Raw genomic sequence first — 16,856 nt, 5'->3', positions numbered from 1 at the left:
GCTGCAACATCCGCTTCAATTGTACCAACATCTCAACCAGTTACTCGTTCGTTTGCTCCAGAACTAGCCAGTTCCCAAGCTGCCTTCACACCTAACACTACTTCCGAAGCACTGCTGACACAACAGGACTTGGCAAGATCAGATGAACCTCATGAGCATCAACACCAAGACGGTACCTGACCGAGTCAAGTTGCAGTTGCATGCTCCTTTATATGTACTCTCACAGTTTGATGTACACTAACACTTTCCATATTCGTTGTTGAACTAGCACCACGGCACAAGTGGAAACAGACATCAGGGATAATGCTTGACAGATTAACAAAATCCAAAGGAGGAAGAATGGAGATCATTTTGAGGCAGGTTTAAAAAGGCCACGTGATTCTACAGAGTCATCCAAGTTAGTATCAGAGGCAGCCGTTGCCGTTAGGTGTCATGCACGTATCCTCCCAACGTGGATCCAGTACAGGAATGAGAAAGACTATTCCCAGTTTAACACCTTCCTTGACCATTTATCCGTAAGTAATGTTATTCAGCACAATTAGTAATATTGTCTTGCTCCGTCCCATACTTTCTAGCTTCCTCCTAATAAGACTCACATTCTATTTTCAACAGATGAGGTTCAAGTTGGATCCTAAAGATGACGCAACTAGACAAGCATGCACTCATGTTTTTCAGTCTGCTCTGCGACAGTATCGGTACCACCTTAGAAAATCTCACTTTGAAGGCAAGGCTAACAATGAAATCACCCAAACATCTCCAGTGGAATATATTACAGATGAAGACTGGACAACCCTCGTTAAACACTGGTCTGATCCAAAGTATCAGGTAGGCTATATGTATTTGATCAGACCACATATTGAACTTGTATTTATGTATGTGCCTTACAAGTGTATCTTCTTCTAGGCTAACTCGTTGAAGAACAAAACCAACCATTCTAAAGTGAAATTCCAACAGACCACAGGATCTCGTAGCTATATTGCACACTGCGAGGCTCTTGTAAATAGTTGCTACTTCCTTCTTCTTTTTGTGCCATATTATCGTATCTATATTGACTTGTTCCAAATACAGAGGAAATCCCGTGTGGACCAAAAAGAACCTGAACCGAATGCAGTGCAAATCTTCAAGGATTGCCACACCATCAAGATGAAGGGCATGAGCACACCAGTTCAAGCCGCTGTTGTAAGTCCTTACTCCTCCTGCCTTGAACTGATTTGTACTGTGATGTGTTCATTTAACTACTTGGTTTGCAGCCAATGTCAGTTACTCTGTTCACTTTTATTCATAGTTGTCTTAACGTATCATTTCACCTTACATGGTTTAAAAGATATGAAGGATATTCTTTTGGTCTTGATCTGTAATCTAGTTGTTATGTTCACGTGCGCACACAATGATAAAATAGCATGTTTGTTTTATATCTGTTTGCCCATGATATGAATGATGTTGTCGGTGGGAACGACACCTATGGGATCACAAGAATCCCTACTACGGTTAGCGGGGCGCGGGGCCGTGAGGAGAGCGGATCTAACAGATAGCACACGGTTCGTTTATCCAGGTTCGGGCCGCGAGGATGCGTAAAACTCTACTCCTGCTTTGGTCGATTGTATATCTGTGTTCTTGAGCTAGCTATGGGGCACGAGGAGCTCCAAAAAGCCGAATCCTTCTCCTGGTCACCCCGGGCCTCCTTTTATAGAAAAAGGGGTTGCCACAGTGGCACACAGGAGGTGGAAAGGGTACAGTGATGCGAGGTTATCCTCCGCATTACATGACAAGGCGCATTTAATGCGTCTTGCTTAGGTGTCCTTGCTTTATCGGGGATAGGGGAGAAACCTGTCTCGTTCGCCGCTGCTCCTTCTTGTGTCGACACGTGCCCTGGCCAGCGATACCTGTGATGCCATGTAGGTAGGCAGGCAGCTGAGGTGGCGCAGTGGTGGGTCTTCACGAAGATCTGCATGCCGCCACGCAGGTTCCTGCCCAGCTGGTTGGGTCGGCAGCTGCATGCATGCGGTGTGGGAGGTTTAGTCGGCGTGGGCCTGATGGTGGCCCTGTGGGTGTCCTCGGCAAGGGCCTTGCCGGGGCCCCGGCAAGGGTCTTGCCGAGGCGCCTGCTGTCATCCCCGGCAAGGCGCTTGCCGGGGGCCTTGTGGTCTTCCTCGGCTGGGATCCCGCCAAGGGTTGTCGTCTCCTTAGTGCGTATCTGACCTTGAATGTCTTCACAAAGATCTGCATGCCACCACGGGGATGTCTCTCGAATCCTTGCCCTTTGGGGGCAGTGGACTCAAGGGTGATTTGCTCCGTAGGCGCGGGGCGAGTCTCCGCGGCAAGGGTCTTGCCGGGGTTCCTAAAACTGTCTCCCGGCAAGGATCTTGCCGGGGGAGTCTGCTGCGTCCCCTTTGTTCTTCTTGCCTTGGCCTTGGCATTGTTCTAGTTCTCTTGAGCTTCGGTCTTACCCTGGCTCACCTCCCTTGCCTTGCTTGGTGTGGTGGTGCCCGTGGCTCAGACTGCCCATGCACAGTTATAGGGGTACAAAAAGTGTACCCCTCTTTTTGTACACCGACAGGAGCCCCGGGGCCTGGGCCACACATAAGCGCAACGTGTTGTTGGGCTAGGCCCAGAAACGGTGCACGGGCAGGCAGGGCAGTTTTTACCGCGGTTAGATTCTTCGTCAGGCTACGCCGGCCGCCGCACCGTCGCCTTCGTCTCCCGACTCCATTTGCGCGGGAGATGGAGCTGGACCTGCCGGAGTCGTTGCGGCTGCACATGAGGGGCTGTGGGATCAGTGGCACGCGGGTCTGCGTCGACTTCCCCGCTCCCCACGTGATGTATCTTCGTCGGGGATGGAAGACGTTTGCTCATATCCACAGCTTGACGGAGGGGCTCACTCTCCATTTTAAGCCGATGGAGGGTGGCCTTCTCTCCGTCAAGGTCTTCGGGCTCTTTGGGACCCGTACAAGGTGCTGCGTGGAGAGCTCTTCTGATAGTGAAGACTCCTCCTCGGGCGGGAGTGACGAGGAGGGCAGCGGTAGCGACGACAAGGGTAGTAGGCGGCAAGATGACGGGTCCGACTAGGTGTCGGGTGCCGCTCCGTGCGGCACCGGCGACCCCATCATCCTTGTCGCCGGCTCCTTGAACTTCTCGGGGTCGTCTCCTTGGGCGGCTAGCGTTGGGAGGCCGCGGAAGAGGAAGAGGGCGGGCGGCAAGGCCGTCAAGTCGGAGTACGCGGGCACCGATGCCTTCGACGCGTGCTGACGTCCTGGCGCCTCGTCTTCGAGCTCTGCTTCCGGCGCCGCCATCACCATCCAGCCTTCGGACGACCACTGAGATGTTCTCTCTGCGTCTTTTGCCACCTGTAGCTTGCCTAGGTGCTCCTTTTGCCCTTCTCGCCTCCTTGACCTGCCTCCTGAGGAGAGGGACAAGAAAGGGATTACGGGCACCTTATCTCTTTTTAGTTTGTAAGCCTTCGGGCCTTTGTTGAATTTAAAACTTGTAATCCCATCATTCATGTTTTTCATTCCCTATGGACTGTACCTGAGTGGAATGTTTTTAATGAAAAAGGGATGCTTGCCGGGTCATTTGTTTGTGGGTGGAACCCACGACAAGGAGTAAATCCTTGATATCTCTAAGATAAACATTTTCTCGCCCGGCAACAGGCCTTGCCGTCTCCCCACTTCGCTCGACCTTTCTCACGCTTTTGGCGGAGGCAGGGATGAGGCGGGTTCAGGATCCTTGTTTCATCCTCTCGCTGCCGCGACTATGACCAAACTTGGTCCCAGGAATGAGCCATAGGGCCTAGAGTTAGGGGAGCACGGTAGCTTAAGGAAAAATGAGGTTTCACATACCTCAGTCCATAATGGAATGCATGATAAGGGATGAAGAACTTATCTGAAGTTGCAGTCCCTGGCAACCCTGATTTGCCGTGGGTGAATCTTTGCTCTTGCAGCCCCCGGCAATACTGGCTTGCCGGGGCCTAGATGCCGATCTGTTCCTCTTTTTTTCCCAGTGGTTCGGCAAGGATATCTGTGTGTCCTGCGAACCAAAGAAGACAAAAGAAAGACAAAGAGACGCAAACTCGACCTCTAAGCTAGGGGTTAGCCGCCGCTAAGCACTATCAACCCTAACCAAGGATGAGACTCGACCTAGCATGCATGCTATAACTTAGGGCGCCATCGCTTCATTTATTTATGCTCAGGGTCTGCGCCTGGCTTTGTACAAAGGGTTACATGCGTCATCGACAAGGCTCGTACAAAAGGTGGCTTGCCGGGGGGCCCAGCAAGCCGCACCTCACGGGTAAAACTTGCAAAGATGCTCAATGTTCCAGGAGTTACTCACCGAAATGACATCTTCGGTCTCCAGGCGGACTGCTCCGGGCCTGGTGACTCGTATTACCCGATAAGGGCCTTCCCACTTTGGCGTCAACTTGTTGGAATTCTTGGCCGATTGAACGCGCCGAAGAACAAGGTCGCCTTCCTCAAAGCTTCGGGCATGAACCTTGCGGCTATGGTAGCGGCGCAAGGCTTGCTGGTAGCGCGCTGCTCTCATAGCTGCTCGAAGACGATCTTCCTCAAGGAGCGTTGCGTCATCTTGCCGCAATTGCTCTTGCTCAAGCTCGTCATAAGCGAGTACTCGAGGTGACCCGTATATGAGTTCTGTGGAGAGAACTGCTTTTGCCCCGTATACCAGGGCAAAGGGTGTCTGGCCGGTGGCTCGATTTGGTGTCGTTCTGATTGACCAAAGAACCGTCGGCAATTCATCAATCCAGCGCCTTCCACTATTGTGCAGTCTGTCAAAGGTCTTTGTCCTCAGGCCTTGCAGTACTTCAGCATTTGCCCTCTCAGCTTGACCATTGCTTCGTGGGTGAGCAACGGAGGCGAAACAGACCTTGCTGCCGAGGTCCTGAATATATTGCATGAAGGTGTGGCTTGTGAACTGCGTGCCGTTGTCGGTGATAACCCTATTGGGTACACCAAAACGGCACACCAGTCCTTTGAAGAACTTGACGGCTGACTGTGCTGTGACCTTCCTCACTGCTTCCACTTCTAGCCACTTTGTGAACTTGTCGATTGCAACGTACAAGTACTCAAAGCCCCCGACAGCGCGGGGGAAAGGGCCCAGTATGTTGAGCCCCCAGACCGAGAAAGGCCAGGAGAGAGGAATGGTTTGAAGGGCTTGAGCTGGCTGATGAAGCTTCTCTGAATGGAACTGACACGCTTCACGCCTGGTGACGTCGCATCCTGGAGGGCGGTGGGCCAGAAGAAGCCTTGCCGAAACGCTTTGCCAGCAAGGGCCCTTGACCCGATGTGGGATCCACATATGCCTCCGTGTATCTCCGCCAACAGCCCCAGTCCTTCCTCTCGAGGGATACACTTCAATTTCACGCCGTTCGGCCTCTTTCTGTACAGGACGTCATCGACGAACTGGTACATAGTAGAGCGACATGCTACTTTTTACGCTTCTTCCTGCTCCTCAGAAAGTTCCCCTGTTTGGAGGAATTGGATGGTATGCTGTGCCCACGCTGGAGCCTGGGGCTCGACGGCGAGGACTAAAGGCATTTCCTCCGCTATAGGAGCGGCTGTCTCGACGGCAAGAGCTTGACGCTCCGCCGGAGCTAGCCGTCCTACGGCGGGTTCAGTGTTCCCGACAACATCCTTGCCGGTAGATCCGGGGAGCTCGGCGGGAAATTACTTGCCGGGCCCTGATTTCCTCCTCTTGTTTTGCTCTATTGATGGATCAACGGATGGCTGAGTTAGCTGAAGCACAAAGGTACCTGGTTCCACAGGTAGCTTGAGGGCAGCGCGCTTTGACAGGTAATCGGCGATGTCCATCTCTGCTCGGGGAACATGCTCCGCCTATATACCATCAAAACACTCTTCCAGCTTTCTCACTTCATCGACGTAGGCCTTTATCAACAGGCTATGGTAATCTTTGTTGACTTGTTTGACGACAAGTTGTGAGTCTCCCCTGACAATGAGTTTTTTGATTCCGAGGTCTGCCACGATCCTAAGACCAGCAAGCAGCCCCTCATATTCGGCAGTATTGTTCGTTGATACCTCCCTGGGGAAGTGCATCTGGACCATGTACTTGAGGTGCTCTTCAGTGGGCGCGACAAGCAGCACGCCAGCCCCGGCGCCCTGTAAGGAGAAAGCTCCATCAAAGTACATGTTCCAGTCACAACTTGCCTCTTTGCCAGGGAGAGCAGTCTCCTGGGCTTCTTCATGATCAGGCGTCGCGGTCCATTCTGCAACGAACTCTGCTAGGACTCGGCTTTGGATCGTCGAGGTACTTTCGAACTTGAGGCCAAAGCTGGACAACTCCAGTGCCCACTCTACAATTCTTCCCGTTGCATCTGGATTGTGCAATATCCGTTGCAGAGGGGGGGGGGGAGTGACGACAGTGATCTCGTGTGCCTGGAAGTAGTGACGCAGCTTCCTCAAGGCCATAAGAAGGCCGAAGAGCAATTTCTGCACACCGGAGTACCTTGATCTAGCCCCCTGCAAGAGGAGCTAACAAAGTAGACCGGGTGCTGCATCATTTTCTTCCTTGGCAACACTCCAACTGGCCGTGTCGTCTCTGCACCCACGGTATCAGGCTCTGTCGCTGCTATCACCTTGTCATCAATTTCTCTCTGTGCCACTAGCGCGGCGCTGACCACCTGGTTCGTTGTCGCCAGGTATAGCAGCAATGGTTCTTGTGGCCTACGCGCAACTAGTACTGGCGTGGAGGAGAGATACCTCTTCAAATCTTGCAATGCTGCTTCGGCTTCTGGCGTCCACTCCATCGGGCCCGCCTTTTTCAAAATCTTGAAAAAGGGAAGGGCGCGCTCGGCGGACTTGGAAATGAACCTGCTCATGGCGGCAACGCAACCAGCAAGCCGACGCACATCCTTGACTCGCTTGGGTCCTTCAATCTGCTCTATAGCTTTGATCTTGTCTGGATTGGCCTCTATCCCACGCTGTGACACAAAGAACCCGTGAAGCTTGCCAGACGGGACGCCGAAGACGCACTTCTCAGGGTTCAGCTTGAGATTGATCTTGCGTAGGTTTGCAAATGTTTCTTGTAAATCTGATATGAGGGTTGCCCTGTTCTTGGTTTTGACCACTATATCATCCATATAAGCTTCCATATTTCTATGGAGCTGGGGTTCAAAACCAATCTGGACCGCCCTTGCAAACGTTCAACCAGCACTCTTTAACCCGAAAGGCATCCGTATAAAACAATACGTACCACATGGGGTGATGAATGCCGTTTTCTCTTCATCTTCTCTTGTCATGAATATTTGGTGGTAGCCGGAGTAGGCATCGAGGAATGAAAACAGATCACACCCAGCTATGGAGTCAACAATCTGGTCGATGCGCGGCAATGGGAAGGGGTCTTTGGGACAAGCCTTATTGATATCTGTGTAATCAATACACAGCCTCCACTTCCCATTTGCCTTGCGCACTACCACCGGATTGGCCAACCACGTTGGATGGAGCACTTCTCTTACCAAACCCGCTGCTTCCAGTTTCCGGATCTCCTCTGTGATGAACTCTTGTCGTTCCAAAGCTTGCTTTCTGACCTTCTGCTTGACGGGCCACGCATGAGGACAGACAGCAAGGTGGTGCTCAATCACCTCCCCGGGAACGCCGGGGATGTCGGATGCTTGCCATGCAAACACATCGACATTCGCCCGCAGGAAGGTGACGAGCGCGTCTTCGTATTTGTCGTCAAGGGTGGAGCTTATGGTAAAGGCTCCTCCCGTTCCGTCCTCCTTGACAGAAACCTTCTTGGTTCCCGGTGGTGTGGCCCTGGACTTCTTGTTTCTGTCGGTGGAGCTCTCTGGCACGTCCTCAACGGGAGCGCTACACTCTGAAGAGGTGCGCTTGCCGGAGTGGGTGCCTGAGGTCTCACCGGTCTTCTTCTTTTGCCTTCCTGGGGCTCCAGCGGCAGGAGCAAGCGCCTTAGCAGTGGCGGCTGCTGCAACTGCTTGTTGGTAGAGTTGGTCAGTGCAAATTAGTGCATCATTCTTGTCTGATGGGACGGTGATGATCGTCACAGGCCCCGGCATCTTCAGGGTGTTGTAGGCATAATGTGACGCCGCCATGAACTTGGCCAGCGCTGGGCGGCCAAGGATCCCGTTGTAAGGCAAGGGGATCTTGGCAACGTCGAACACAATCCTTTCTGTCCTGTAGTTCAGATCACTCCCAAAAGTCACGGGCAACGTGACTTTTCCCTTTGGTTGACTTCTTCCCGGGTTGACCCCCTGAAATGTGCCCGTTTCTTCGAGGTCTTCATCAGGAATCTGTAATTTCTCGATCACATCAGGCGAGATTAAGTTCAGACCAGCCCCGCCATCGACTAGCATCTTTGTCACCTTGAGGTTGTGTATTGTTGGTGAAACCAACAATGGCAAGCACCCGACCGCAGTAGTGCGATCAGGGTGATCCTCAATGTCAAAAATGATAGGTGTGCTGGACCACTTCCGCGGTCTTTGGGCATCAAACGAAGGCTCTGCCGCTGTAATCTCACGCGCCCACCGTTTAAGCCGGTGGTGAGAGGTATGCAGCGAGGCGCCGCCATCAACGCACATGGCCTTTGTAGCTTTCTGAAATTCTTGGTCACCAGACTCATGGTCCTCTCCGTGATCATCGTCTTCTGGCTTTTTGTCATGGCCCCGGGCGGGCCTCTCCTGCTGTTTATCCTTGCCGCGACAGCCCGCCTGGCTGTCACGCTTCTTGCCGGACCCCTCAGCACCGTCCTGGCCTTTCTCCTTGTCCCGCCTCTCATATTCAGCCCTCTGCTTCTCAGCAAGGAGCTCAACCTATCAGCAGTTCTGGAGATCATGGCCTTTGGTGCGATGGATCTTGCAGTATTGCTTGTCGGAGTTTCCTGGCTTCTCGGCAGCCGCCAAGGCCCGGCAGGCGACACATACGGCAATTTCCTTGCCGGGGTCATCTGCCTTGGTTTTCTTGGCGGAGCCGGCGTCGTCAGATCCCTCGACGGAAAGCACAGCTTTACCTTTGCGCTTCCTGTAGCGGCGCCGGCCTTTCTTCGCCGGGGCGGCAGTATCCTCATCTGAGGAGTCGGTTTCCATGCCGGCATCTTCACCGGGGTACTTCCTTCCCTCCTCAGCTCGGGCACATCTGTCAGCAAGAACATAGAGTTCTGCCACATCTTTCACCTTGTTCATTGCCAGTTCTTTGCGCATCTTGCGGTTATGCATGTTGTGATGGAACACGCTGATGATGGCGGCAGGGTGAACATCAGGGATGTTGTACTGTACCCGGTTGAACCTCTGTATATACTTGCGCAGACTCTTGCCTCCCTTCTGGGGAATGACGTGCAGGTCGCTTGCTTGGCCATGGGCTTGGTGACCTCCAGTAAAGGCGCCCACAAACTCATGGCACAAATCCGACCAGGAGGAAATAGAGTCTACCGGCAAGTGCATTAACCACGACATGGCGTTGGGTTTAAGAGCCAATCGAAAGTAATTCGCAAGCACCTTATTGTCGCGGGCTCCAGCGGCTTGCATCGCGATGGTGTAGATGCTGAGGAACTCAGACGGGTGAGTCTAGCCATTGTGCTTTTCGCCAACGTCAGGTTTGAAGGTGCGGTGAGTGGGCCACTGGAACTGCCGCAGCTCACGAGTAAAAGCCGGACAGCCTACCTCGTAAGGTATGTTGGGGAATGTAGTAATTTCAAAAAATTTCCTACGAACACGCAAGATCATGGTGATGCATAGCAACGAGAGGGGAGAGTGTTGTCCACGTACCATCGTAGACCCAAAGCGGAAGCGTTATAACAACACGGTTGATGTAGTCGTACGTCTTCATGGCCCGACCGATCAAGCACCGAAACTACGGCACCTTCGAGTTCTAGCACACGTTCAGCTGGATGACGATCCCCGGACTCTGATCCAACAAAGTGTCGGGGAAGAGTTCCGTCAACACGACGGCGTGGCGACAATCTTGATGTTCTACCGTCGGAGGGCTTCGCCTAAGCACCGCTACAATATTATCGAGGATTATGGTGGAGGGGGGCACCGCACACGGCTAAGAGATCTCAAGGATCAATTGTTGTGTCTAGAGGTGCCCCCTACCCCCGTATATAAAGGAGCAAGGGAGAGGGGCGGCCGGCCATGATGAGGCGCTCCAGGGAGGAGTCCTACTCCTACCGGGAGTAGGACTCCCTCCTTTTTCCTTGTCCAAGTAGGAGAGGGGGAAGGAAGGGAGAGAAGAGAGGAAGGAAAGGGGGCGCCGCCCCTCCCTCCTTGTCCAATTCGGACTAGGGGGAGAGGGGGCGCGCGGCCTGCCCTGGGTGCCCCTCCTCTTCTCCACTTTAGGCCCATGAGGCCCATTAACCCCCCGGGGGGTTCCGGTAACCCCCGGTACTCCGGTTTTATCCGAAACTTCCCCGGAACACTTCCGGTGTCCGAATATAGCCGTCCAATATATCAATCTTTATGTCTCGAACATTTCGAGACTCTTCGTTATGTCCGTGATCATATCCGGGACTCCGAACTAACTTTGGTACATCAAAACTAATAAACTCATAATATAACTGTCATCGAAACCTTAAGTGTGCGGACCCTACGGGTTCGAGAACAATGTAGACATGACCGAGACACGTCTCCGGTCAATAACCAATAGCGGAACCTGGATGCTCATATTGGCTCCCACATATTCTACGAAGATCTTTTATCGGTCAGACCGCATAACAATATACTTTGTTCCCTTTGTCATCGGTATGTTACTTGCCTGAGATTCGATCGTCGGTATCTCAATACCTAGTTCAATCTCGTTGCCGGCAAGTCTCTTTACTCGTTCCGTAATACATCATCTCGCAACTAACTCATTAGTTGCATTGCTTGCAAGGCTTAGGTGATGTGCATTACCGAGAGGGCCCAGAGATACCTCTCCGACAATCGGAGTGACAAATCCTAATCTTGAAATACGCCAACCCAACATGTACCTTTGGAGACACCTGTAGAGCACCTTTATAATCACCCATTTACGTTGTGACGTTTGGTAGCACACAAAGTGTTCCTCCGGCAAACGGGAGTTGCATAATCTCATAGTCATAGGAACATGTATAAGTTATGAAGAAAGCAATAGCAACATACTAAACGATCGGGTGCTAAGCTAATGGAATGGGTCATGTCAATCACACCAGTCTCCTAATAATGTGATCCCGTTAATCAAATGACAACACATGTCTATGGTTAGGAAACATAACCATCTTTGATTAATGAGCTAGTCAAGTAGAGGCATACTAGTGACATTTAGTTTCTTTATGTATTCACACAAGTATTATGTTTCCGGATAATACAATTCTAGCATGAATAATAAACATTTATCATGATATAAGGAAATAAAATAATAACATTATTATTGCCTCTAGGGCATATTTCCTTCAGTCTCCCACGTGCACTAGAGTCAATAATCTAGATTACACGGTAATGATTCTAACACCCATGGAGCTTTGGTGCTGATCATGTTTTGCTCGTGGAAGAGGCTTAGTCAACGGGTCTGCAACATTCAGATCCGTATGTATCTTGCAAATCTCTATGTCTCCCACCTGGACTAGATCTCGGATGGAGTTGAAGTGTCTCTTGATGTGCTTGGTTCTCTTGTGAAATCTGGATACCTTTGCCAAGGCAATTGCACCAGTATTGTCACAAAAGATTTTCATTGGACCCGATGCACTAGGTATGACATCTAGATCGGATATGAAGTCCTTCATCCAGACTCCTTCGTTTGGTGCTTCTGAAGCAGCTATGTACTCCGCTTCACATGTAGATCCCGCCACAACGCTTTGTTTAGAACTGCACCAACTGACAGCTCCACCGTTTAATGTAAACACGTATCCAGTTTGAGATTTAGAATCGTCCGGATCAGTGTCAGAGCTTACATCAATGTAACCATTTACGATGAGCTCTTTGTCACCTCCATATACGAGAAACATATCCTTAGTCCTTTTTAGGTATTTCAGGATGTTCTTGACCGCTGTCCAGTGATCCACTCCTAGATTACTTTGGTACCTCCCTGCTAGACTTATAGCAAGACACACATCAGTTCTGGTACACAGCATTGCATACATGATAGAGCCTATGGCTGAAGCATAGGGAACATCTTTCATTTTCTCTCTATCTTCTGCATTGGTCGGGCATTGAGTCTTACTCAATTTCACACCTTGTAACACAGGCAAGAATCCTTTCTTTGCTTGATCCATTTTGAACTTCTTCAAAACTTTGTCAAGGTATGTGCTTTGTGAAAGTCCAATTAAGCATCTTGATCTATCTCGATAGATCTTAATGCCCAATATGTAAGCAGCTTCACCGAGGTCTTTCATTGAAAAACTCTTATTCAAGTATCCCTTTATGATATCCAGAAATTCTATATCATTTCCGATTAGTAATATGCCATCTACATATAATATCAGAAATGCTACAGAGCTCCCAGTCACTTTCTTGTAAATATAGCTTTCTCCAAAAGTCTGTACAAAACCAAATGCTTTGATCGCACTATCAAAGCGTTTATTCCAACTCCGAGAGGCTTGCACTAGTCCATAAATGGATCGCTGGAGCTTGCACACTTTGTTAGCTCCTTTTGGATCGACAAAACCTTCCGATTTCATCATATACAACTCTTCTTCCAGAAATCCATTCAGGAATGCAGTTTTGACATCCATCTGCCAAATTTCATAATCATAAAATGCGGCAATTGCTAACATGATTCGGACAGACTTAAGCATCGCTACGGGTGAGAAGGTCTCATCGTAGTCAATCCCCTGAACTTGTCGAAAACCTTTTGCGACAAGTCAAGCTTTGTAGACAGTAACATTACCGTCAGCTCAGTCTTCTTCTTGAAGATCCATTTATTCCCAATTGCTTGCCGATCATTGGGCAAGTCAACCAGAGTCCATACTTTCTTCTCATACATGGATCCCATCTCAGATATCATGGCTTCAAGCCATTTTGCGGAATCTGGGCTCACCATCGCTTCTTCATAGTTCGTAGGTTCATCATGATCTAGTAGCATGGCTTCCAGAACAGGATTACCGTACCACTCTGGTGCAGATCTTACTCTGGTTGATCTACGAGGTTCGGTAGTAACTTGTTCTGAAGTTTCATGATCATTATCATTAGCTTCCTCACTAGTTGGTGTAGGTGTCACAGAAACCGGTTTCTGCGATGTACTACTTTCCAATAAGGGAGCAGGTACAGTTACCTCATCAAGTTCTACTTTCCTCCCACTCACTTCTTTCGAGAGAAACTCCTTCTCTAGAAAGGATCCATTCTTAGCGACAAATGTCTTGCCTTCGGATCTGTGATAGAAGGTGTACCCAACAGTCTCCTTTGGCTATCTTATGAAGACACATTTCTCCGATTTGGGTTCGAGCTTATCAGGTTGAAGTTTTTTCACATAAGCATCACAGCCCCAAACTTTCAGAAACGAGAACTTTGGTTTCTTGCCAAACCATAGTTCATAAGGTGTCATCTCAACGGATTTTGATGGTGCCCTATTTAACGTGAATGCGTCCGTCTCTAAAGCATAACCCAAAACGATAGCGGTAAATCTGTAGGAGACATCATAGATCGCACCATACCAAGTAAAGTACGATTACAACATTCGGACACACCATTACGCTGTGGTGTTCCGGGTGGCGTGAGTTGCGAAACTATTCCGCATTGTTTCAAATGTAGACCAAACTCGTAACTCAAATATTCTTCTCCATTATCAGATCATAGAAACTTTATTTTCTTGTTACGATGATTTTCAACTTCACTCTGAAATTCTTTGAACCTTTCAAATGTTTCGGACTTATGTTTCATTAAGTAGATATACCCATATCTGCTTAAATCATCTGTGAAGGTGAGAAAATAACGGTATCTGCCACGAGCTTCAACATTCATTGGACCACAGACATTTGTATGTATGATTTCCAACAAATCTGTTGCCCTCTCCATAGTACCGGAGAATGGTGTTTTAGTCATCTTGCCCATGAGGCACGGTTCGCAAGTATCAAGTGATTCATAATCAAGTGTTTCCAAAAGTCCACTAATATGGAGTTTCTTCATGCGTTTTATACCGATATGACCTAAACGGCAGTGCCACAAATAAGTTGCACTATCATTATCAACTCTACATCTTTTGGTTTCAACATTATGAATATGTGTATCACTACTATCGAGATTCATCAAAAATAGACCATTCTTCAAGGGTGCATGGCCATAAAAGATATTACTCATATTAACAGAACAACCATTATTCTCTGATTTAAATGAATAACCATCTCGCATTAAACAAGATCCAGATATAATGTTCATGCTCAACGCTGGCACCAAATAACAATTATTTAGGTCTAATACTAATCCCAATGGTAGATGTAGAGGTAGCATGCCGACCGCGATCACATCGACTTTGGAACCATTTCCCACGTGCATCGTCACCTCGTCCTTCGCCAGTGTTCGCTTAATCCGTAGTCCCTATTTCGAGTTGCAAATATTAGCAACAGAACCAGTATCAAATACCCAGGTGCTACAGCGAGCTCTAGTAAGGTACATATCAATATTACATATACCTTTATTCACCTTGCCATCCTTCTTATCCGCCAAATACTTCGGGCAGTTCCGCTTCCAGTGACCAGTCTGCTTGTAGTAGAAGAACTTAGTTTCAAGCTTAGGTCCAGATTTCGGTTTCTTCTCTTGAGCAGAAACTTGCTTGCTGTTCTTCTTGAAGTTCCCCTTCTTCTTCCCTTTGCCCTTTTTCTTGAAACCAGTGGTTTTGTTAACCATCAACACTTGATGCTCCTTCTTGATTTCTACCTCCGCAACTTTCAGCATTGCGAAGAGCTCGGGAATAGTCTTATTGATCCCTTGCATATTATAGTTCATCACGAAGCTCTTGTAGCTAGGTGGCAGTGATTGGAGAATTCTGTCAATGACGCAATCATCTGGACGATTAACTCCCAATTGAATCAAGTGATTACTATACCCAGACATTTTGAGTATATGCTCACTGATAGAACTGTTCTCCTCCATCTTGCAGCTATAGAACTTATTGGAGACTTCATATCTCTCAATCCGGGCATTTGATTGAAATATTAACTTCAACTCCTGGAACATCTCATATGCTCCATGACGTTCAAAATGTCGTTGAAGTCCGGATTCTAAGCCGTAAAGCATGGCACACTGAACTATCGAGTAGTCATCAGCTTTGCTCTGCCAGATGTTCATAACATCTGGTGTTGCTCCAGCAGCAGGCCTGGCACCCAGCGGTGCTTCCAGGATGTAATTCTTTTGTGCAGCAATGAGGATAATCCTCAAGTTACGGACCCAGTCCGTGTAATTGCTATCATCATCATCTTTCAACTTTGCTTTCCCAAGGAATGCATTAAAATTCAACGGAACAACAGCACGGGCCATCTATCTACAATCAAACATAAACAAGCAAGATACTATCAGGTACTAAGTTCATGATAAATTTAAGTTCAATTAATCATATTACTTAAGAACTCCCACTTAGAAAGACATCCCTCTAATCTTCTAAGTGATTACGTGATCCAAATCAACTAAACCATAACCGATCATCACATGAAATGGAGTAGTTTTCAATGGTGAACATTGCTATGTTGATCATATCTACTATATGATTCACGCTCGACCTTTCGGTCTCAGTGTTCCGAGGCCATATCTGCATATGCTAGGCTCGTCAAGTTTAACCTGAGTATTCTGCGCATGCAAAAACTGGCTTGCACCCGTTGTAGCTGGACGTAGAGCTTATCACACCCGATCATCACATGGTGTCTGGGCACGACGAACTTTGGCAACGGTGCATACTCAGGGAAAACACTTTTATCTTGAAATTTAGTGAGAGATCATCTTATAATGCTACCGTCAATCAAAGCAAGATAAGATGCATAAAAGATAAACATCACATGCAATCAATATAAGTGATATGATATGGCCATCGTCATCTTGTACTTGTGATCTCAATATCCGAAGTACCGTCATGATCACCATCGTCACTGGCGCGACACCTTGATCACCATCGTAGCATCATTGTTGTCTCGCCAATCTTATGCTTCCACGACTATCGCTACCGCTTAGTGATAAAGTAAAGCATTACATCGCAGTTGCATTGCATACAATAAAGCAACAACCATATGGCTCCTGCCAGTTGCCGATAACTCGGTTACAAAACATGATCATCTCATACAATAAAATTTAGCATCATGTCTTGACCATATCACATCACAACATACCCTGCAAAAACAAGTTAGACGTCCTCTACTTTGTTGTTGCAAGTTTTACGTGGCTGCTACGGGCTTTAAGCAAGAACCAATCTTACCTACGCATCAAAACGACAACGATAGTTTGTCAAGTTGGTGCTGTTTTAACCTTCGCAAGGACCGGGCGTAGTCACACTCGGTTCAACAAAAGTTGGAGAAACTAACACCCGCCAGCCACCTGTGTGCAAAGCACGTCGGTAGAACCAGTCTCGCGTAAGTGTACGCGTAATGTCGGTCCGGGCCGCTTCATCCAACAATACCGCCGAACCAAAGTATAACATGCTGGTAAGCAGTATAACTTATATCGCCAACAACTCACTTGTGTTCTACTCATGCAAATAACATCAACACATAAAACCTAGGCTCGGATGCCACTGTTGGGGAACGTAGAAATTTCAAAAAAATTCCTACGCACACGCAAGATCATGGTGATGCATAGCAACGACAGGGGAGAGTGTTGTCCACGTACCCTCATAGACCGAAAGCGGAAGCGTTATAACAACGCGGTTGATGTTGTCGTACGTCTTCACGGCCCGACCGGTCAAGCACCAAAACTATGGCACCTCCAAGTTCTAGCACACGTTCAGCTCG

Source organism: Triticum dicoccoides, chromosome 6A, assembly GCF_002162155.2.
Source record: "Triticum dicoccoides isolate Atlit2015 ecotype Zavitan chromosome 6A, WEW_v2.0, whole genome shotgun sequence".
Classification (NCBI taxonomy): Eukaryota; Viridiplantae; Streptophyta; class Magnoliopsida; order Poales; family Poaceae; genus Triticum; species Triticum dicoccoides.
Note: the sequence above shows the minus strand (reverse complement) of the source record.